The 22,604-nt window shown below is 47.0% G+C and overlaps 1 protein-coding gene across 4 annotated transcripts in view; it reads left to right on the top strand.

Annotated features, from left to right (window-relative positions):
* The window catches only part of LOC130355757 (uncharacterized), a 146,650-nt gene that overhangs the window by 73,068 nt on the left and 50,978 nt on the right, over positions 1-22,604 (top strand). The window contains exon 1 of one of the 4 annotated variants that reach the window (XM_056556373.1): positions 2,985-3,147. The exons of the other annotated variants lie outside the window; for them this stretch is intronic. The gene's annotated coding sequence lies outside the window, so the exon portion shown is untranslated. Of the gene's footprint in view, positions 1-2,984; positions 3,148-22,604 lie in introns of those variants that run through there. 4 annotated transcript variants of the gene reach the window in all.

The following is a 22,604-nucleotide window of genomic DNA, read 5'->3' as shown; positions in this document are numbered from 1 at the left end:
CGTCCCCCTCTCTGATGCGGATGAGGTTATAGGCGCCTCTTAAGTCCAATTTAGTGAAGATGTGGGCACCTTGGAGGCGATCAAAGAGTTCAGAGATGAGGGGTAAGGGGTAGCGGTTCTTAACCGTGATTTTATTAAGACCGCGGTAGTCAATGCAAGGACGTAGGGAGCCATCTTTTTTGGACACAAAGAAAAATCCGGCTCCGGCAGGAGAGGAGGATTTACGGATAAAGCCCTTTTTTAGATTCTCCTGGACGTATTCGGACATGGCAAGAGTCTCTGGGGCAGAGAGAGGATAAATTCTGCCCCGGGGTGGAGTAGTACCCGGGAGGAGGTCGATAGGGCAATCATAAGGCCTGTGAGGAGGTAGAGTCTCAGCTTGTTTTTTGCAGAAAACATCCGCGAAGTCCATATAGGCCTTAGGGAGACCGGTTACTGGAGGAACCACAGAGTTACGGCAAGGGTTACTGGGAACCGGTTTTAGACAGTTCTTGGAACAAGAGGACCCCCAACTCTTGATCTCCCCAGTGGACCAATCCAGGGTTGGGGAATGAAGTTGAAGCCAGGGAAGTCCAAGGAGAATCTCCGAGGTGCAATTGGGGAGGACCAAAAGTTCAATCCTCTCATGATGAGATCCGATGCTCATAAGAAGGGGCTCCGTGCGGAAACGTATGGTACAGTCCAATCTTTCATTATTTACACAATTGATGTAGAGGGGTCTGGCGAGACTGGTCACTGGGATGTTGAACCTGTTGACGAGAGAGGCCAAAATAAAATTTCCTGCAGATCCAGAGTCCAAGAAGGCCACTGTAGAGAAGGAGAAGGCAGAGGCAGACATCCGCACAGGCACAGTAAGACGTGGAGAAGCAGAGTAGACATCAAGGACTGTCTCACCTTTGTGCGGAGTCAGCGTACGTCTTTCCAGGCGGGGAGGACGGATAGGACAATCCCTCAGGAAGTGTTCGGTACTAGCACAGTACAGGCAGAGGTTCTCCATACGGCGTCGTGTCCTCTCTTGAGGTGTCAGGCGAGACCGGTCGACCTGCATAGCCTCCACGGCGGGAGGCACAGGAACAGATTGCAGGGGACCAGAGGAGAGAGGAGCCGAGGAGACGAAACGCCTCGTGCGAACAGAGTCCATATCTTGGCGGAGTTCCTGACGCCTTTCAGAAAAACGCATGTCAATGCGAGTGGCTAGGTGAATAAGTTCATGTAGATTAGCAGGAGTTTCTCGTGCGGCCAGAACATCTTTAATGTTGCTGGATAGGCCTTTTTTGAAGGTCGCGCAGAGGGCCTCATTATTCCAGGACAATTCTGAAGCAAGTGTACGGAATTGTACGGCATACTCGCCAACGGAAGAATTACCCTGGACCAGGTTCAACAGGGCAGTCTCAGCAGAAGAGGCTCGGGCAGGTTCCTCAAAGACACTTCGGATTTCCGAGAAGAAGGAGTGTACAGAGGCAGTGACGGGGTCATTGCGGTCCCAGAGCGGTGTGGCCCATGACAGGGCTTTTCCGGACAGAAGACTGACTACGAAAGCCACCTTAGACCTTTCAGTGGGAAACAGGTCCGACATCATCTCCAGATGCAGGGAACATTGGGAAAGAAAGCCACGGCAAAACTTAGAGTCCCCATCAAATTTATCCGGCAAGGATAAGCGTATCCCAGGAGCGGCCACTCGCTGCGGAGGAGGTGCAGGAGCTGGCGGAGGAGATGACTGCTGAAGCTGTGGTAGCAACTGTTGTAGCATAACGGTCAGTTGAGACAGCTGTTGGCCTTGTTGCGCTATCTGTTGTGACTGCTGGGCGACCACCGTGGTGAGGTCGGCGACAACTGGCAGAGGAACTTCAGCGGGATCCATGGCCGGATCTACTGTCACGATGCCGGCTGGCAGGTAGTGGACCCTCTGTGCCAGAGAGGGATTGGCGTGGACCGTGCTAGTGGACCGGTTCTAAGCCACTACTGGTTTTCACCAGAGCCCGCCGCAAAGCGGGATGGTCTTGCTGCGGCGGTAGTGACCAGGTCGTATCCACTAGCAACGGCTCACCTCTCTGGCTGCTGAAGATAGGCGCGGTACAAGGGAGTAGGCAGAAGCAAGGTCGGACGTAGCAGAAGGTCGGGGCAGGCAGCAAGGATCGTAGTCAGGGGCAACGGCAGAAGGTCTGGAAACACAGGCAAGGAACACACAAGGAACGCTTTCACTGGCACTAAGGCAACAAGATCCGGCAAGGGAGTGCAAGGGAAGTGAGGTAATATAGGGAAGTGCACAGGTGAAAACCCTAATTGGAACCACTGCGCCAATCAGCGGCGCAGTGGCCCTTTAAATCGCAGAGACCCGGCGCGCGCGCGCCCTAGGGAGCGGGGCCGCGCGCGCCGGGACAGAACAGACGGGGAGCGAGTCAGGTAGGGGAGCCGGGGTGCGCATCGCGAGCGGGCGCTACCCGCATCGCGAATCGCATCCCGGCTGGCAGCAGGATCGCAGCGCCCCGGGTCAGAGGACGTGACCGGAGCGCTGCAGCGGAGGGAGTGAAGCGAGCGCTCCGGGGAGGAGCGGGGACCCGGAGCGCTCGGCGTAACACTGTATTTTATTGTTTTATTTATTATTTACTATTACTACATCTCTGGTCTGATTTACTTTGTGGGAATCTGCAGCGCCTATTGAAGTCCTTTTGTTCTATACGTCTAAGCTTCATCAGGATTGGTTGTTCTTCCTCCCCTGTGACCTCTGGCTTGGCAGCAGTCCTACCACCTCTGCAACTTCTGCAATCTCTGGTAAACCCATTGTGGGTTGATACGCAAGTTTTCCTTGCTCTCAGGTGAGCAGCCACTACCTAGGGGTGTGTCTTATCTGACCCCCTATATTTGAGTCGCTCACCCATACGGTATCACACGAGGTGCCCCCCTCTGGTCTCCCTTTTTTCTCTTTTACAGGCTACTCACTCTCTGGCCACCCGCAGTGGTGTGCCATTGTAGACCACAGGCGACGGTGATACCCTTCAGATTTTCTTAATACCATCTTTGACATCTTCATTACAACCATGGATTTCAAGACCTCAAGATTACACAAAAGAGCCCACCTGTTTAAGACTTTGGTTACCATGGATACTTTGGACTGCAATAAGGACAATACTATCCCCATGGTGGAAGGTACTAACACGGCTCTAGACTTTGATAAAATGAAGTCTCTTTTCTTTGAACTGGAGAAACTATTATTTGATGAGACACAACACCAACTTGATGGTGCCTTTATTGACATATAAAAGTCAGAAGACATCATCCCTAGGGGTTTAAGGTTACATCCTTTAGCCAGTTTCACTAACGATACTGACTTTTATAATGATTGGGAGAAGGCCCTTAAAATATGTTCTAACACTCTGCTGGATTTACTTTCCAAAAAACGTAGCACTTTAGTGTATTATATTTCTGATAGAATCGACATGTGTATTAACTCACTAGCTGAGTTCAGACATATGCCAGATTATAATAATTGGCTATCTACCCTTTCCAACAAGGTACATAAGTTAGAGAGAGATATAATCTCCAAGAAAATACATAAACTTTCCAGGGATCGATCAGATTATCATACTGGTAACATTAAATACTGGCTCAAATCCCCTACATTACAGAATTCTGATAATCAGGTACCTATTACTCCCAAACCCAGCAACCTAAGTACCACAAACATACACCCTTCTAAACATCACAAAAGGGCTCCACCCCAAAGACGTGCCTCACATAGACATACATTCCATAGAGACTCTAAATACAATAATGCCAATTCACATATAAACAGCCATTTCCAATCCTCCAGAACCTTTATTGCCTCCAAATCACACAACACTACACGTCCACCTGGTGGTCCCTCTAATACCAACATCTCTACTCACAATACTGTTCCAAATACTCTACCACCCATTGTCTCTCCGACAGTAAGACCACCCAGTGTTTCTCTGTCAAAGAAGCAGCATAGGAATACTCAACCATCCACACAGTTATCTGCTGTCGCTTCCTCAATTTCACCCAATACTGGCTCATTGTCTCTCCTTAGTTCAGTTCAGTCTAATGTTTCTACAGTGTCTTCTTTACCTTTTGTCATTTCTTCCAATCTACCATCCTCCAATTCTGTTTCCTCTGCTAAAACTCCATCCAATAGACATGAAATAGCACAGCCTATTAATACCAATCCACTTCTCACTTCTCGCTCTAGTAATGCTCATTCCCTATCCCCTTCTTCTCTGTCCCAAGATATTTCCACACAGGATCTACTAGACCTTATGGGCCAGATTAACAATCAACAGTCTACCCTACCGACTGGTAGATACCGTACTGATTCGGACATTACTTTAGGCGACTCTCTAACCACGGCTGTTAATACTCCTTCGAGACATATCTCCACGCACCAATTCTATACCCCCATCAGTACTACTCATAGTACAGATGACAGTATAACACACACTTCAGTTCTTTTAGATACTTCACTTACCAACAACACCACAGTTTTTTTAGGCCTACCAGCCATAACCAAGACTCCACCACTGATGGTAAATCAAGCGGATTTTCTTCCTCTGGAGCACGTCCACATTGCGCCCCCACTAGAGACAAAAAGGAAAAAACGCCAAAGAGGGGACGCAGAGGAGGATGTGCAATCAGGGAGAGAAAATAAGATAAAAGAATTAACAAGAAGAAAGACGTAAATACAGTCAAAATATTTAACCTCTCCACTTATGTCTTGGATGAGGTACAACAAAGGGTCCTTGAAAAAGAGCTCTCATTCTGCCCGACATCAAAATCTAATAATTTTGATTTATTCATGGACCTAAATAAATTTATACGTAAAATTATTATTAAGAGTTTTTTTTCCCTCAAGGAATTGGATGGTCTTCCTGCTGTCAATTCAGATGCCTGTCGGTACTCCGACATGGTACCCCCACCCATTCACACGGGACTTCGGCCCAAATCTGCCTTCTATCCATTGCATGCAAAAGGTCCTTTTGTCGATACATTTTCCACCCTAGTCCAAACAGACTTTGACAATCTGACTAAAAACAATCAGAAAAAATACTCTTCCAACTTATCATATGCTGAAAATAGAGCCATCAAATCCCTCTCTGATAATAAATCTATTACTATCCACCCAGCGGACAAGGGGGGCGGTATAGTCATACTGAATAGGGATGATTATATCCTAGAAGCACACAGACTTCTGTCAGATAACACCTATTACCGCCCCATATCCTATAACCCTACCAAACAATTTCATGAAGAATGAATCCAGTTAGTTGACTCTGGGGTCTCTCAGGATATCCTCTCCAAACCTGAGAGAGATTTCATACTCATTGATGAACCAGCCCTATCGTTATTTTATTTTATTACCTGCCCAAAATACACAAATAATATCACAAATCCCCCAGGTAGACCTATTATTTCAGGTATTAACTCTTTATCCTCCAATCTTGTACACTATATCGATCTACTCTTACAGCCATATGTGACCAACCTCAAATCCTACCTGAAAGATACGACAGAATTTATCAAATCTATCCTAGAAGTCCCATGGGCTGCAGACTATCTTTTAGTGACTATGGATATTTCATCCTTATATACGGTGATTGAACACCAAGCAGGAGTTAAAGCCGTTGCACATTTCATTTCCAACGATTCAAGCATGCCTGCAGCTCAGGTAGATTTTATTCTTCAGGGGTTGAATTTTATCTTAACACACAATTACTTTGAATTTTTAGGTCAACTATACATGCAACACACGGGGACCGCTATGGGGTCGAAAGTGGCCCCTAGCTTTGCTAATTTGTTTGTGGGTCTGTTCGAAGTGCAATTTGTGTACACTCATCCTCTTTTTCCAAATTGTATGTATTATCGAAGATATATCGATGATATACCGTATTTATCGGCTTATAAGACGCACTTTTTAGGCAAAAATTTTTAGCCTAAAGTCTGTGTGCGTGTTATACGCCGATACACCCCCAGGAAAGGCAGGGGGAGAGAGGCCGTCGCTGCCCGCTTCTCTCCCCCTGCCTTTCCTGGGGTCTAGAGCGCTGCTGTCGGCCCTTTTCACCCCCTGGTTATCGGCGCCGCTGCCCGTTCTGTCCCCCTGACTATCGGTGCCGGCGCCGATTGCCAGGGAGAGAGAAGCGGCGCCGACAGCCAGGGGGAGAGAAGGGGCAGCGGCACCCATTGCCGGTGCCGCTGCCCCGTTGCCTCCCCCCATCCCCGGTGGCATAATTACCTGAGTCCGGTCCGCGCTGCTCCAGGCCTCCGTCGTGCGTCCCCGGCGTCATTGCTATGCGCTGAACGGCGCGGCGCATGACGTCAGAGCGCCGTGCATAGCAACGACGCTGGGGACGCACGACGGAGGCCTGGAGCAGCGCGGACCGGACTCAGGTAATTATGCCACCGGGGATGGGGGGAGGCAACGGGGCAGCGGCGCCGGCAATGGGTGCCGCTGCCCCTTCTCTCCCCCTGGCTGTCGGTGCCGCTTCTCTCTCCCTGGCTGCCGGCACCGATAGTCAGGGGGACAGAACGGGCAGCGGCGCCGATAACCAGGGGGTGAAAAGGGCCGACAGCAGGGCTCTAGACCCCAGGAAAGGCAGGGGGAGAGAAGCGGGCAGCGACGGCCTCTCTCTCCCTGCCTTTCCTGGGGGTATATCGGGGTATACACGCGCACACACGCACCCTCATTTTTTCATGGATATTTGGGTAAAAAACTTTTTTTACCCAAATATCCTTGGTAAAATGAGGGTGCGTGTTATAGGCCGGTGCGTGGTATACCCCGATAAATACGGTATTTATCGTTTGGAAAGGAGACAGATTAAAGTTAGATGAGTTTCTGTCGCATCTAAATTCTAACGGCTGGTCATTACAATTCACACAGTCTGTCTATGACAATCATGCTGAGTTTTTAGATGTATTAGTCTCTCATGATGATGTTTCCATCTACACAAAAACCTATTTTAAGCCAGTTGACAGCAATAGCTATAGCAATAGCTGAATTTTGACAGTGGCCATTTAAAGAAATGGCTGGTTAATTTACCCTATGGGCAATTTAAAAGAATAAGAAGAAATTGCACAAGGGAAAGAGATTTTATCTCTGAGAGTAACATCTTAAAAACCAGATTTAAAGCCAAAGGTTACCCCCGTTCCCTCGTGCAATCCTCCTTTAATAGAGCCCTCTCTCTCGATCAAGCAGAATGCTTGCTCCCAAAATCAGACCCACTAGCTTCTAAAAATACTGATTGTTCCGCCAATTTTATAACCACCTATAACAGAGAGCATCAAGAGATTCGGAAGATCCTAACCAAACACTGGTCTATCTTACGTGCAGATCCCCATCTCAACAGTTTCCTTCCACCTAAACCTCCGATCACATTTCGGAGAGCCCGCACCTTACGCAATTTAATAGCCCCCAGTAAATTGAAACCACATACTACGTGTTCATCTAGTTTTCTTGATACCACAGGGAGTTTCCGCTGTGGCATATCACGCTGCAAGTGTTGTGCAGTCATCTCACATAGATGTAAAACCTTCACTTCTACTGCTACAGGGGAGACTTTCCCTATTAAATCCCTGCTTAATTGTGAATCGCAATATGTTATTTATCTTTTGCAATGTCCATGTGGCTTGCAGTACGTAGGGAGGATGATCAGATGCTTTAGAGAACGTCTCAACAAACACCAGAACAATACCATTCATGGTTTTCTTTTACACAGTGTCTCTCGACATTTGACTGAGAAACACAACAGTGATTTTAATTCTATCTGTGCCACCCCCATTGAACACATTACTAAGAGTGTGAATCAGAGATATAACTCATTAAGAAGGAGAGAAAACGTCTGGATCCATACCTTAGGCACTTTATCCCCAAGGGGACTTAATGACATGATTGAATGTAATTTATGATATTGGCATCTCATTTTATTCCACAAACTTGCAGTAAGTAATTATCCTCTGAAGTGTTAATCTTTTTTATCAATATTAATCTTTTATAGTTTATATTGCTATTTTTAATCTTACTGATATGGTATTATATTGTGCAGCGATGGTTTTTATTGTATTCCATGGTTTTAAAATAGTAAATTTTTTGTCATTATTTTTATATAAGCCATGGTTTTTATTGTGCAGCCTTGGTTTTAATGTATTCCATATTATATAGTATTTATATTTATACTTATTTTTATTATATACTTTATATATGCTATCATCCACTTATTTACATGAGCGTTCATTTTCTGCACCTAGATGTCCCCCTGTCCCATCTCTTCTGGATGACAAGTATACTGTTTACTTTCTATACTCCTCTTGAACACGTGTATTGCCCATTACATGTGTTCCTGGTCTCCTTTAGCATACTTACCTTTAACCATATTGATTTATGTTATAGTCCGATCTGCACACTTATACCACAGCCTCATATTATTGTCTAATATCCTCTGACAGCACATAAACATTATACCTACATTGGCATACAGGTAGGTATAGTTTCTAAGAGTGGTATAAGATGCTAGATGCGTTTTAAGGCCGCAGGCCTTTTCTTCAGTAGCGATATGATGTTGTTTGAATTCAAATGGTGCACCATATAAAGTCCCACTTTGATGATGTATTGGGTGATAAAGAAAATATGGTATGGAGTAATGGAATGATAATTCAAGCGCATTTGGCATGAAACGTGCGTTGGGGTAATTGCAGGTGGTGCGTGGCTCTGCATTGGTCATCTTTTGTGCCTTTGATGTTTGCTTATGTTCCATTTACTCCTTAGGGTATGTTCACACTGAGGAATTGGGGCGGAAATCACGCGGAAGATTTCCGCCCCAAAACACTGTTTTTTTCCGCTCAGAATTAGCAGCGATTTCGCGCAGAATAGGCGCGGAATTCCACGCGGAAATGCAGGTTTCATGCAGAGGAGGAGTATCAAGTATTTCTATTCATAATTTTTTTTTTTTTTCATGCGGAAATTCCGCGCGGATTCCTCGTAGAAATGCTTCTGACTGGAAAAAAAAATAACATTGATCTCTATGGGAGAACGACACTGATTCCGCCTGAAAGAAAGAACATGTTCTTCAGCATTCATATTTAGGGGGGGCACATGGGGGGCCAGTGACAAAAGTGGGGGGGGGGGGCAATTTTAAAACGTGTGTGTATGTATATATGTATATATATATATATATATATATATATCATAAATAAATACATATATATATATATATTTATATATATACACACACATACACACACACTGTGCAGAACATGTTTAATTAAAACATTTTACAATTTTTTATTTAAAATCTTCATACATTCTTGTTGCGCAATGATTTTTTTTTTTTTTTGCCGTTTTTGCTGTAGATTTTTGGGTAAAATGACTGATGTCACTACAAAGTAGAATTGGTGGCCCAAAAAATAAGCCATAATATGAATTTTTAGGTGCAAAATTGAAAGGGTTATGATTTTTAAAAGGTGAGGACAAAACAAAAGTGCAAAAACTGAAAAACGCTATGTCCTTAAGGCGTTAAAACTTTTGGACACTACCATCAACTTTGATAGCGGCATCTAAAGTGTTAATGTGGGACATCAGCCTGATGTCCGAGGGTTCTAGCTAATGATTTATACAACACAGTGGGAGCAGGCACTGTGCATACACATACGCCTTGCGTCCTTAGGGATCATTTACACGGGCGGATCCGCAGCATATTTTACGCTGCGGATCCCCCAACAATGAACCCTACAATGCTGCCTCCATCTGGGCCTGCTCAAAACAGCAATCCTCTGCTACGAGCAGACACGCTTTGATGTGTATATACATCGCGGCTGCTCTCAGCCTAGCTCAGAGAGCAGGAGGAGTGGCCATGATGTGTGCGAGTATACACATCAAAAGCATGTCTGCTCGTAGTGGCGGATTCCTGTTATGAGCAGGCACAGATAGAGGCAGCACTGTAGGCTCCATTGTCAGTGGATCTGCAGCGTAAAATACACTGTGGATCCACCCCTGAATGAGCCCTTAGGGTACGTTCAGATGTATAGGATCTGCTGTATATTTTCTTCAGCTGATTTTGCTACCTATTGAAGCTAATGGGTTGCAAAATCAGCTGCACAAAATATGCAGCAAAAATATGCAGCTGATCCTGTACATGTTATTTAATGGGGTTTAATGATAAACTAGCAGTGTGTTCACATGTTGTCCTTCCAGAGGGGTCACTTTCCCTCCTCCAGTGTCCACAGGTCACCAACAGGTCACATTACCAGAACAATTTATGAAAAAATCGCGCCAAAAATCGCGCGGTTTTTCCGTGATTCACAAAAAAATCAAGGTAAAACCGCGCAATTTTGCAGCGATTTTTCCCAAAAATTGTTCTGATAATGTGACCTGTGGACACTGAAGGAGGGAAAGTGACCCCACTGGACTGCTGCTATACAAATCACCCAGCCTTAGGATATACTGCTGATCAGGGGGGAGAGAAGGAGGACACGGGACATCACTCACCTCACATGAAGCTGCTCTGTGTTCCGGAGGCCTGTCAGCTCTCGGCCCCCGTCCTCTCCTGTGCTAGGGGCGGAGCCATCATCAGGTACCTTCATCCCTGCTCTGCCTGTCTCTGCTAATGATACGCAGACCAGGAGCAGCGCAGGGATATCCCCAGCAGCTGCAGCGGGCTCTTTACCCAGCCGGTCAGTCCGCCCCTGGCCCCGATACTAGTATCGGGAACAGGGGCGGATTCAGAGTCTAGTGTCGGGAGGGGCACTATTAGAGAATTTCGTTTTGGTGGACAGAAAATAAGGTGTTTCTTAAAGAACTTACAATGTTATTAACTGTATCCAGTATAATAATAAAATATACCAATTGCCACAGAATGGGAAAGCGCTAAAGAAGTTTTTACAATTTAAAACTACAGCTCCCAGTATGACGTAAGCAGTGGTGAGGTTATGCTGGGAGTTGTTGTTTCACCCATCATTACTGCAAAACTTACAAGTGACTACAGCTCTGATGGGACAGTCAGGACAATACACAATGATATCAGTGACTACAGGTGACGTCTTCTCTATAGTCTTTACTTATCTAATTCAGATGGTACATACCGCCGGGTCCAGCTAAATGTTCTCGCTGAAGAACTTGATGCCCAGACGGCTCCTAACTGTGTCAGCGGATTCTGATCCTCTATATGAAAACAAGTATTATTATAATACTGCCAAACACCATATCCTTTGAATATAATTCTGACACACTGTACCCTCCGAATATACTACAACTCACTTTACCCTTTGAATATAATACAGTCACACACTATACCCAATGAATATAATACAGCCACACATTGTACCCACTGAATAATACTGTCACAAATTGTACCCACTGAATATAATACTGCCACACATTGTACCCACTGAATACTGCCACACACTGTACCCCTGAATATAATATTGCCACACTGTTACGCCGAGCGCTCCGGGTCCCCGCTCCTCCCCGGAGCGCTCGCAGCGTTCTCTCATTCGCAGCGCCCCGGTCAGACCTGCTGACCGGGTGCGCTGCGATATTACTCCCAGCCGGGATGCGATTCGCGATGCGGGACACGCCCGCTCGCGATGCGCATCTCGGCTCCCGTACCTGACCCGTTCCCCGTCTGTGTTGTCCCCTTAGGGCGCGCGCACGCCGGGTCTCTGCCATTTAAAGGGCCGCTGCGCCACTGATTGGCGCAGCAGGCCTAATCAGTATTCTCACCTGTGCACTCCCTATTTATACCTCACTTCCCCTGCACTCCCTCGCCGGATCTTGTTGCCATTGTGCCAGTGAAAGCGTTTCCTTGTGTGTTCCTAGCCTGTGTTCCAGACCTCCTGCCGTTGCCCCTGACTACGATCCTTGCTGCCTGCCCTGACCTTCTGCTACGTCCGACCTTGCTCTTGTCTACTCCCTTGTACCGCGCCTATCTTCAGCAGTCAGAGAGGTTGAGCCGTTGCTGGTGGATACGACCTGGTTGCTACCGCCGCTGCAAGACCATCCCGCTTTGCGGCGGGCTCTGGTGAATACCAGTAGCAACTTAGAACCGGTCCACCAGCACGGTCCACGCCAATCCCTCTCTGGCACAGAGGATCCACCTCCAGCCAGCCGAATCGTGACAGTAGATCCGGCCATGGATCCCGCTGAAGTCCCACTGCCAGTTGTCGCCGACCTCACCACGGTGGTCGCCCAGCAGGCGCAACAAGGCCACCAGCTGTCTCAACTGACCGTGATGCTACAGCAGCTACTACCACAACTCCAGCAACAATCTCCTCCGCCAGCTCCTGCACCTTCTCCGCAGCGAGTGGCCGCTTCCGGCCTACGATTATCCTTGGCGGATAAATTTGATGGGGACTCTAAGTTTTGCCGTGGCTTTCTTTCGCAATGTTCCCTGCACTTGGAGATGATGTCGGACCAGTTTCCTACTGAAAGGTCTAAGGTGGCCTTCGTAGTCAGCCTTCTGTCTGGGAAAGCTCTGTCATGGGCCACACCGCTCTGGGACTGCAATGACCCCGTCACTGCCTCTGTACACTCCTTCTTCACGGAGATTCGAAGTGTCTTTGAGGAACCTGCCCGAGCCTCTTCTGCTGAGACTGCCCTGCTGAACCTGGTCCAGGGTAATTCTTCTGTTGGCGAGTATGCCATCCAATTCCGTACTCTTGCCTCCGAATTATCCTGGAATAATGAGGCCCTCTGCGCGACCTTTAAAAAAGGCCTATCCAGCAACATTAAAGATGTGCTGGCCGCACGAGAAATTCCTGCTAACCTGCATGAACTTATTCATCTGGCCACCCGCATTGACATACGTTTTTCCGAAAGGCGTCAGGAGCTCCGCCAGGATATGGACTTTGTTCGCACGAGGCTTTTTCTCTCCCCGGCTCCTCTCTCCTCTGGTCCTCTGCAATCCGTTCCTGTGCCTCCCGCCGTGGAGGCTATGCAAGTTGACCGGTCTCGCCATTTAAAGGGCCGCTGCGCCACTGATTGGCGCAGCAGGCCTAATCAGTATTCTCACCTGTGCACTCCCTATTTATACCTCACTTCCCCTGCACTCCCTCGCCGGATCTTGTTGCCATTGTGCCAGTGAAAGCGTTTCCTTGTGTGTTCCTAGCCTGTGTTCCAGACCTCCTGCCGTTGCCCCTGACTACGATCCTTGCTGCCTGCCCTGACCTTCTGCTACGTCCGACCTTGCTCTTGTCTACTCCCTTGTACCGCGCCTATCTTCAGCAGTCAGAGAGGTTGAGCCGTTGCTGGTGGATACGACCTGGTTGCTACCGCCGCTGCAAGACCATCCCGCTTTGCGGCGGGCTCTGGTGAATACCAGTAGCAACTTAGAACCGGTCCACCAGCACGGTCCACGCCAATCCCTCTCTGGCACAGAGGATCCACCTCCAGCCAGCCGAATCGTGACACACACACTGTACCCCTGAATATAATACTGCCACACACTGTACCCCTAATTATAATACTGCCACACACTGTACCCCTGAATATATTACTACCACACACTTTACCTCTGAATATAATACTGCCACACACTGTACCCCTGAATATAATACTGCCACACACTGTAACCTCATAATATAATACTACCAGACACTGCACGCTCTAACTATCCCTCTGAATACAATACCGTGATGTATTGTGGCTAATGAAAACCGTACTACCCCAGAAATTCCTAATACTCTGTGCCCCTCATATATAGTAATAATGCCCCATCCTGTGCCTGCACATATAACTATGACCTGTCCTGTTCCCCCTCATAATAATAATGCCCTCTGTCCTGTGCCCCTACCATATAATTTCCCCCTGTGCTGTGCCCCTCACTTATAATGCCCCTGCAATGTTCCCCTCACATATAATGCCCCCTGTCCTGCACCCGCAGGGGGCATTTTAAGTAAGGGGCACATAACAGGGGGCATAAGTGAGGGGAACATGACAGGGGGCATTAAATGTGAGGGGCACATGACAGGGGGGCATTAAATGTGAGGGGCACATGACAGGGGGACATTATACGTGAGGAGCCCCCCTGTCATGTGCCCCTCACTTATAATGCCCCCCTGTTTTGGGCTGCTAACATATAATGTGCTTCGACTTATAATGCCCCGTTATGTTCCCCTCACATATAATGCACTGTCCTGCACTCTCAGGGGGCATTTTAAGTAAGGGGTACATAAAAGGGGGCATTATAAATCAGAGCACATTATTTGTTAGAGGTACAAGACAGGGGGGCATTGTAAGTGAGGGGCACATAACGGGGCCCTGTCAGTCTGCCGGAAGTGGCCATTCCAATGTCCCCCGCAGGAAGCCGCGGCCAACAAATGGGATACATGGTGGGGGCATGTCGGCCTGCACTCCGTGCAGGGTTCAGCACACCCCATTACAGCAGACTGCAGGGGCCCTGTTCAGGAGATTGTAGGGGGTCCTAGCGCTCGGATGCCCCACAATTGTCAGGATTCGGCAGGCTGATGGTGGATCCTCTGTGTCAGAGAGGGATTGGCGTGGACTGTACCGGAGGACTGGTTCTAAGTTCCTACTGGTTTTCACCAGAGCCCGCCGCAAAGCGGGATGGTCTTGCTGCGGCGGTAGCAACCAGGTCGTGTCCACCGGAGAACGGGACAGGTGAGTATATTGGGATGCGACCCGCGGGCGGGCGTGTCCCGCTACGCGGATCGCACCCCCGCCGGCAGTGACAATGCAGTGCTCCCGGTCAGCGGGTCTGACCGGGGCGCTGCAGAGAGGAGAACGCCGCAAGCACTCCGGGGAGGAGCAGGGACCCGGAGCGCTCGGCGTAACAACAATCTATAACTTATCCTCTGTCTCGGCATCTAAATAGGCTGTAAATAAATGAAAAATAGATGCTGGCAGCAGTGGGATAGATATGAGAGAGAGATAGATGATAGATATGACATAGATAGATATGAGAGATAGATAGATATGAGAGATATATATGAGATAGTTAGATAGATAGATATGAGAGAGATAGATGATAGATATGAGATAGATATGATATAGATAGATATGAGATAGATAGATATGAGATAGATAGATATGAGATAGATAGATCAATATGAGATAGATACATATGAGATAGATAGATAGATATGAGAGATACATAGGAGATAGATAGACAGATAGATCAGTGTTCCCCAACCAGGGTGCCTCCAGCTGTTGTAAAATTACAGCTCCCAGTATGCCCACAAAGCCAAATACATGCTGGGAGTTGTAGTTTTACTACAGTTAGAGGCCTCTGCTGGGGAACACTGATAAGAGTCCCCCTTTACCTCTCACTGTCTCCTGACCCCCCCCCCTGCTCATCCCAAAGTTACTTACCATGAAGGGCAGCATCAGGGTGGGCAGGGGGGGGGGTCTGGAGGCATTGAGTGGGTGTCTGGGCCTGTGGTGGAGGTGCAGGAAACTCAGCCCGGTGCATTGCCGTGGAATGAGATTTGCCATAGAATGAGATGGTCCGCCTCCATCACATCCTATTGGCTCTCTCTTGTCACGTGACATATTTAAACGTCACGCATCGATGCGCACAGCAGTGTCAATTTGGCTATCACAGGGAGAGGATCTCCTCACCCTGTGATAGCTGAAGCTGTACGGAGCTCTCATGGCCTCTGTGGCCCGACAGAAGTTCACACATGTACGCAGCTCATACGGCTGCCTCATATACATTTACTGTTGATGCACAGCGCTATCGGGATCCCTATGCCCGATGGCGCTGTCATCAGGATCCCCAAGCCCGCAGCTGTACTCCCCGTCCCCCGCAGCTGTACTTCCCGTCCCCCGCATCTCTACTCCCCGTCCCCGCATCTCTACTCCCCGTCCCCCGCATCTCTACTCCCCGTCCCCCGCAGCTCTACTCCCCGTCCCCCGCAGCTCTACTCCCCGTCCCCCGCAGCTCTACTCCCCGTCCCCCGCAGCTCTACTCCCCGTCCCCCGCAGCTCTACTCCCCGTCCCTCCGTAGCTCTACTCCCCGTCCCGTTAACGCTCAGGGAGCGGGGAACAGAAAGTAGAGCATCGGGAGCAGGTTAAGTTATTCGCGTAGTGCTGCGCATGCGCAGTACTACTTAACCTGCGCCCGATGCTCTACTTTCTGTTCCCTGCTCCCTGAGCTTTAACGGGACGGGGAGTAGAGCTGCGGAGGACGGGGAGTAGAGCTGTGGGCGTGGGGCGCTCGCGGGGACGCACACTGATGACAGCGCCATCGGGTGTAGGAATCCCCATAGCGCTGTGGATCGCTCCCTGAGCGTTCACAGGGGACGGGGAGTAGAGCTGTGGGGGACGGGGAGTAGAGCTGCGGGGGACGGGGAGTAGAGATGCGGGGAGTAGAGCTGCGGGGGACGGGGAGTAGAGATGCGGGGACGGGGAGTAGAGATGCGGGGGACGGGGAGTAGAGATGCGGGGACGGGGAGTAGAGATGCGGGGGACGGGGAGTAGAGATGCGGGGACGGGGAGTAGAGATGCGGGGGGCGGGGAGTACAGCTGCGGGCGTGGGGATCCTGATGACAGCGCCATCGGGCATAGGGATCCCGATAGCGCTGTGCATCAACAGTAAATGTATATGAGGCAGCCGTATGAGCTGCGTACATGTGTGAACTTCTGTCGGGCCACAGAGGCCATGAGAGCTCCGTACAGCTTCAGCTATCACAGGGTGAGGAGATCCTCTCCCTGTGATAGCCAAACTGACACTACTGTGCGCATCGATGCGTGACGTTTAAATATGTCACGTGACAAGAGAGAGCCAATAGGATGTGATGGAGGCGGACCATCTCATTCTATGGCAAATCTCATTCCACGGCAATGCACCGGCCTGCAGGAAATACAGAGGAGTGAGAGGGGGAGGAGCTTATCTCTTCCCAGCCCATGCACAGTGTAATGCCTGCAGACTGAATGATGCTGAGACCGAAGCATCCTCAGTACTGACAGGCAGCCTGCAGAGGATGGTGTCCCCACGGTTCACATGCTGCAAATGCTGCAGGTGAGGGGACAGTGGAGCCGGGGCTGACAGCTCCCGCTCATCAATACTATAGTATCGGGAGGGGCAACAATATATTAATATATTAAATGGGCCCCCCCTGGATCCGCCACTGATCGGGACAGCCCTATTTATTTTAAATGGGGGGGGGGGGCACGGCCTGATCTAGGGGGGGGGGGGGGGCATTTAATATATTAATATCTTTTTTTAAACTGACCCTTTTTTGTCCAGTCAGACTTATTTCATCTAGAATTATCTAGACGGTACAGGAAATGTAAGCATGAACTCATATTTGTTGCTCTGGGTAACAAAACATCCTTGCCTCATAGGAAATTTTAATACATGAGGTCAATTGTCTAACTTGTTGCAAAATATAGCCTATTTAAGTAAAGAAAGAGGAACCCAGATAGTGAAACTGAAGAGTAAACTAGAAACTATAACATTGCATTCCTCTTGAATTCTTCGCTTAGAAATAATTAAAGGGGTATTCCACTGGAAAACATATATTTTTTTTAAATCAACTGGTGCCAGAAAGTTAAACAGATTTGTAAATTACTTCTATAAAAAAATCTTAATCCTTCCAGTACCTATCAGCTGCTGTTATGATCCAAAGTAAGTTCTTTTCTTTTTGAATTCTCTTTCTATCTGACCACAGTGCTCTCTGCTGACACCTCTGTCCATTTTAGGAACTGTCCAGAGCAGGAGAGGTTTTCTATGGGGATTTGCTCCTACTCTGGACAGTTCCTGACATAGACTGAGGTGTCAGCAGAGAGCACTGTGGTCAGACAGAAAAGAAATTCAAAAAAGAAAAGAACTTCCTGTGGATCATAACAGCAGCTGATAAGTACTGGAAGGATTAATATTTTTTTAATAGAAGTAATTTACAAATCTGTTTAACTTTCCGTTTTCCAGTGGAGTACCCCTTTAACATCTGTTTTGCCATTGACTTCAATGTATTTTACTCTGCACTATTCACACTGCGTAAATTCCGCTCGCAGAATTCTGTTCTGCTAGAAGAAAGAACATGTTCATTCTTATTGCGGAATACGTGAGCAGAAGTCCATTGAAGTCAATGGCAAAAAAAATTCCGCTTGAAAATGTTTTTGCACAGAATTTGTGCGGAATTCACGTGGAAAAAAAATAAATAAAAAAGGATATTCTAATTGGTAGTTGTAGTCCAGCCAAAAAAAAACAGTGTCCTCCTATATTTTACGCGCTGAATTTTTGTACAAATTTTGTGCAAATTTCATGTGAAAAAAACGTAAATTCTGCAGTGGAATTTTTACGCAAGGATTCCTCTCCAATTCCTCAGTGTGAACGCACCCTAAGCCTTAAAGGGGTACTCCGCTGAAAACATCTTATCCCCTATCCAAAGGATAGGAATAAGATGTCTAATCCCGGGGGTCCTGCTCTCCGCTTCTGCAGCTCTGTCATTCGGTGCATTGAGCTAACTCCGCTCCATGCCCGATGACTGGCGATGCCAGCCGCCACACCCCCTCCATTCACGTCTATGGGAGGACTAGCCATCATGCCCCCTCCCATAGACAAGAATGGAGGGGGCATGGCATGATGTCAAGAATGCGGAAGCTGCAAGCTTCCGTGTTCCGGCTGCTGCTGGCCCAGGAATCAGTGGAGTCCTTTGGAAAGGGGATAAGATGTTTTCAGTGGAGTACCCCTTTAAAAGGGGTATTCCTGGATTTTTTTTATTATTTGACTATGTTACAGGGTCTTTAACCCCTTAAAGGAAAACTGTCAGATATTTTCTCCCACACTATCCACAGTACTGGTGGATAGTGCGAGAGACGCTGATCCCTACCTTACCCGAATCTGTCCGGCCGTTCGCCCGCAATTGTGGTTTTATTCTATGTGTATATCTTGCTGTAACTGGCACGGGCGGGGCTTCTGCACTGACGTCAGCGCTGCTTATGAATATTCATCCCTCTAGTTAGGAGCGGCGAAGAGAGGGAGAACTGGAGGGGGGATGAATATTCATAATCGGCGCTGACGTCAGTGCAGAAGCCCCGCCCGTGCCAGTTACAGCAAGATATACACATAGAATAAAACCACAATTGCGGGCGAACGGCCTGGCGGATCCGGGTAAGGTAGGGTTTGTTTTAATCAGCGTCTCCCGCACTATCCACCAGTACTGACAGTTTTCCTTTAACCCCTTAAGGACCCGGGCTTTTTCCGTTTTTTCATTTTCAATTTTTCCTCCTTAACTTTAAAAAATCATAACTCTTAAAAATTTTCACCTAAAATTATATATAATGGCTTAATTTTTGCGTCACTAATTCTACTTTGTAATGACATTAGTCATTTTACCCAAAAATCTACGGTGAAATGGGTAAAAAAATCAATGTGCGACAAAATTGATGAAAAAACACTATTTTGTAAGTTTTGGGGGCTTCTATTTTTACGCAGTACATTTTTTGTCAAAAATGATACCTTATCTTTATTCTGTAGGTCCATACGGTTAAAATGATACCCTACTTGTATAGGTTTGAATTTGTATCACTTCCGAAAAAAATCATGAATACATGCAGTAAAATTAATACGTTTAAAATGGTCATCTTTTGACCCCTATAACTCTTTTATTTTTCTGTGTTCAGGGCGCTTTGAGGACTCATTTTTTGCGCCGTCATCTGAAGTTTTTAGCGGTACGATTTTTGTTCTGATCAGACTTTTTGATCACTTTTTATTCACTTTTTTGTGGTATAAAAAGTGATCAAAAATGCGCTATTTTGGACTTTGGAATTTTTTTGCGCGTACGCCATTGAACGAGCGGTTTAAAAAGCGGTATATTTTTATAATTTGGACATTTCCGCACGCGGCGATACCACATATGTTTATTTTTATTATTATTTACATAATGTTTTTTTTATTTTTGGAAATGCCGGGTGATTTAAACTTTTATTAGGGGAAGGGATAATTGAAAGGGTTAATGATTTTTTTACACTTTTCTTATGCAACATTATAGCTCCCATAAGGGGCTATAACATTGCATTAACTGATCTTTTACACTGATTGATCCATCTCCATAGGAATGGATCAATCAGTGTTTTCGGCGATTGAATGCTCAAGCCTGGATCTCAGGCTTGAAGCATTCATTCGGCGATCGGACAGCACAGGAGAAGGTAAGAAGACCTCCTCCTGTGCTACAGCTGTTCGGGATGCCGCGATTATACCGCGGTGATCCCGAACAGCTCCCTGAGCTAGCCGGGCACTTTTACTTTCATTTTTAGCCGCACGGCTCAGCTTTGAGCGCGCGGCTAAAGGGTTAATAGCGCGCGGCACAGCGATCAGTGCCGCGCGCTATTAGAGGCGGGTCCCGGCTTCACTATGACGCCGGGCCCGCTGCGATATGATGCGGGGTCACCGTGTGACCCCGCGTTATATCGCAGGACCGGGACCCATGACGTATGCATACGTCATGGGTCCTTAAGAGGTTAAGGACACAGGGTTTTCCCATTTTTGCATTTTCGTTGTTTCCTCATCACCTTCTAAAACTCATAGCTCTTTCAATTTTGCACCTACAGACCCATATGAGGGCTTATTTTTTTTTTTTGCCACCAATTGTACTTTTTAAATACATCAATCATTTCACCACAAAATTTACAGCAAAACCAATAAAATATTTGTGGGGCAAAATTGGGAAATAAAACAACGCAATTTTGTAACTTTTGGGGGATACCGATTTTATGCAGTACACTTTTCAGTAAGAATTACACCATATATTTATTCTGTAGTTCCATATGGTTACATGGATACCTAAATTATAGCTTGTATTTTATTTTACTACTTAAGAAAGTTTTTATAACTACATGCAACAAAATTAGTATGTGTAAAATTGTCATCTTCTGACCCCTATAATTTTTTTATTTTTCCGTATACGCGGATATATAGGATTCATTTTTTGCGCCGTGATCTGAAGTTTTTATCGGTACAATTTTCGTTTTGATAGGAGTTTTTGGTCAGTTTTTATACATTTTTATAGGGTATACAAATTGACCAAAAATACGCAAATTTGGACAGAATTTTTTTAAGTGTACGCAATTAAGCGTGCGGTTTAATTAACATTATATTTTTTATAGTTTGGACATTAATGCACGCGCCGATACCACATATGTTTATTTTTATTTACATTTTTTTTTATGGGAAAAGGGGACATTACCTCACCTGTCAGATGTTGGAAGGGAGCATACTTGTGCTTCAATGGGTTGGGCAACCGCTGGATGGGAGGAAGATCATTCTCCACAGGGCTGCGGGGAATTGTAGTTTCCAGCACAGCATGCACAGAAGGGAGCCTAGCTGTGTTGCAATGGGTGGGGTGACTGATGTGTTTGAGGGAGAAAAGTGACCTCACACTTACAAACAAGGGATCCTGGGACTTTTATTTGGAGGGAGGGAACTCCAATAGGAAATAGCCATTTCACAAAAAGAAAACAGCAGTGTTATGGTAGACTCATGACACATTCATTTAGCCCCAAGACAAGCACAGATACTTTCTAAGCATGTCCATTTCTGTCTGCCTGATAAGTACTTAAGTCACCTTAGATTGGATAACCCCTATAGGGGTTCAGTTAATTTTTGTTATTTAGGTGTTTTTTCTTCTTACCATCTTTCATCTTAGTTTTGTGATGTGGTGTCTGGTGAGGGTAATGTGCAAATTAACCTTTTTCGTGATGCCAGGGCACGGTTAACCTAAACACCGCCCGAGGTTGAGCCAGATTCCCCTGTGCCAGGCATGGATCAATAAATACTCTGATGCAAGGTTACAGATAACTGGTTTTACTGAGGCAGGATAGATGGTAAAATCCGTTACAGCTTAGATTGGTACAAAGGGAGGTGCAGGGTAAACCTTGGAAGCCTATTGCCGTGCTGGGACTTGTGGTTGTTTGGATTGTGCTGTATATGACTGACTTTCTGTATGGCAACCCACACTGACTTTAGTGGTGCAGACTGACTTGGATGGCTGACTTGGATGACTAACTTGGATCCCCGGGACTTAGTGCTTACCGCTAGGCTTTGACGTTCACCTGAGCGCAGGGGATGTGCCTTAGAAGATGTGTGGTCGCAGGATTAGACTTGTAGATTGAGGCCTCCTCAGAACACCTCACACTCTCTCTTCAGACTCCTTCCAGGCTGTACCTCAGCTTACACACTCCCTCCACTTCTCTCTCCTCCTTCTGAACCCTGAACTCCTACCCCCCTATATATGGGACAAATTTCGAGGATTCCCATTGGGGCTGACAGGTCACCTGATTCACTTTGCACACTCCCTTAAGAACAGGTTTTAGCAGGCCTAAAGCAACAGAAGTGCCAAACATAAACCATAGCATATCATGGCATTATGTTGAGTCCTAAGTAGTGTGGGCCCAAGACAGGCACTGAAGGCAACATCTGCCACACAAGATGGGCAGAATACTATATTCTGTACTGGGTCACCACAGTGAGACAAAGGATACTTTTTAACCCCTTCCCGACCCATGACATACATGTACGTCATGGGTCGGCTCCCATTCTATAAAACGTGTCATAGCGGGTCGGGCCCGGCACCTAGCAACGGCCGGGACTTGTGGCTAATAGCGCGCGGCACATCGATTATTAACCCTTTAGATGCGGCAATC

Source organism: Hyla sarda, chromosome 2 (genome assembly GCF_029499605.1).
Source record: "Hyla sarda isolate aHylSar1 chromosome 2, aHylSar1.hap1, whole genome shotgun sequence".
In the NCBI taxonomy this organism is placed as follows: Eukaryota; Metazoa; Chordata; class Amphibia; order Anura; family Hylidae; genus Hyla; species Hyla sarda.
The sequence above is the reverse complement of the archived record's forward strand: the minus strand, read 5'-3'. Positions and strand labels throughout refer to the sequence as shown.